Source organism: Priapulus caudatus, unplaced genomic scaffold (genome assembly GCF_000485595.1).
Source record: "Priapulus caudatus unplaced genomic scaffold, Priapulus_caudatus-5.0.1 Scaffold129, whole genome shotgun sequence".
Taxonomy (NCBI): Eukaryota; Metazoa; Priapulida; class Priapulimorpha; order Priapulimorphida; family Priapulidae; genus Priapulus; species Priapulus caudatus.
Window position 1 is genome coordinate 296,875 of NW_014577190.1, and position 2,065 is coordinate 298,939.

The window sequence follows — 2,065 nt, forward strand, 5'->3', positions numbered from 1 at the left end:
AACTGAAACGTGCATGGTAACACACACACACACACACACACACACACACACACACACACACAAACCAACACTCAATGGCACGCCGGTGAAAACATAACCTCCGCCACACCCCTGGCGGAGGTAATTATCATCATTGCGGGAGAAACACAAAGACGTATGGACTGAAGTAACCAATGTGGCCGGAGTCTAATTGTAACCACAAATTGTTGTTTAAACTCACAACCCCATATATTACGCTAGTAACCATGCAATATATTTTGATTTTATGTAAAGTTATTTAGATAATACTAAATAATACTAGAGTAGTGTGACTGTGACACACCAAAAGAGAACCATAAGTATTAAATATACTATCATTGGTTATTTTATTATTTAATATGAACCCAATATTTACCTTAAACATTCAATAATCAACATCTCTAATAGTTTCCCATACAATAATACAATCCAGAGAAATAGATTTAAATCTACGACATTCGAACGAATTGTAGCTTCACCAGTTGTCAGCAAAGCGGCAGGCACAACCGTCGTACCATGTATGATCGATATTATTGTGAGGTTCAGCAGGAAGTTTAGAAATTTGGCAGGGGTTTTGGGTTAGGGTACGGTTCGTGTTACTATGTTTTACTAGATCTGATATACTGCCTTTTGTCCATTGGTTGGAACCTTATTTTGTCTCACATTGTGGGGGCATCGGTTGCAAACGATATTGCTTATGCTGGTGGCAACATCGCTCAGACGATTTTTAGCGGGCAGTAGGCCTAATTGCTTTCCTTTCACAGCACCTGGCCTGTTCGGCACAATGCGAATTACAATGCGATATTTTACAGCCATACAAAGAACTGAAATTTCATATTCAACCAGTCATTTTGATCTCCCGATTTTAAACAGCTGCTGCTAAACGAAAATGGGATTATAAAATATGTGAAGCGATGTATGCATTTTCTTGTTGTCAAAAAAGAAGATACTCCTATATTAAGACTGATTACATCGTTGCCAATTTACCCTACATGCGACAATTACACAACTGTCAATATTATTGCAAATATACAACGAGCACTTCCGAGGTTATAAAAGGCGGTTGCATTCACGACACGGGTGGTTGAACTGCGTCGCACATATTTGCAAATGAAAAATGGCAAATTCTGCAAAAATATATACCGATGCAGTAAAGTAGAAATTTTTATTGTTCCGTGTTAAATTATTCAATTTTCTGTGATGCGTGTCAGTGTGCGTTCATGCATGTGTTGTAGTTAAATATGCGTCTATTCTCGGGGATAGCTCGATGGATATGCCCGTTGCACGGTCCTCAAAAATCAATCTGGAATCGACTAGAATCGACAGCGGCGTGTGGAAAAGAATATTTATTATGTACTTTATACCATACACATACATGTGCAAATCATCAATACGTATGCCATAAAGAAGTTAGTGGAAGTGCGTTTCATCGCGTCTACGTATTTCTAACAAGTACGATTTACGCGACAGAATCCGTCACATAAATCATCTATAAATACAAGTAAGTTTAACTAAGTTCATCTTCGAATAGTACAATCATAACAAGTATGATTTTACACGAGAGAAATACGTAATGTAAATCATACAATATAATACTAGTAAATATTACAATCATAACAAGTACGATTTTACGCGAGAGAAATACGTAATGTAAATCATACAATATAATACTAGTAAATATTACAATCATAACAAGTACGATTTTACGCGAGAGAAATACAAATATATTTACCTAGAATCGACAGCGGCGTGTGGCGAGGAATGGTGACGATTGTGTGGATCTAGCTTATATACTGCCCAGGCGAAACCGGATTAACTGATTTGGCAGGAAATTATAACTAGATTTTTTGGCGTGAAATAGCCAGCGATGCTGTCGCGCCCGTTCCACGTCACCGCGCGTCGCGTCACCTATTCTCAGTAGGCCTACCTGCTGATTTCGATACGCGTCGCGTCACCTGGCCGTCCAGCTTGTCACCGCTATTATCCCGGACCCAACGCTCAAGAGGCCGTCACCTTTTGTCACCGCTTGTCACCGCTGTTGTCTCAA

The 2,065-nt window shown here is 39.2% G+C and overlaps 1 protein-coding gene across 1 annotated transcript in view; it reads right to left on the reverse strand.

Annotated features, from left to right (window-relative positions):
• The window catches only part of LOC106805843, a 57,427-nt gene extending 55,598 nt beyond the window's left edge, over positions 1-1,829 (reverse strand). Inside the window, exon 1 of the mRNA XM_014807603.1 lies at positions 1,751-1,829. The gene's annotated coding sequence lies outside the window, so the exon portion shown is untranslated. The remainder of the gene's footprint in view (positions 1-1,750) is intronic.
• Positions 1,830-2,065: the final 236 nt, after the last annotated feature.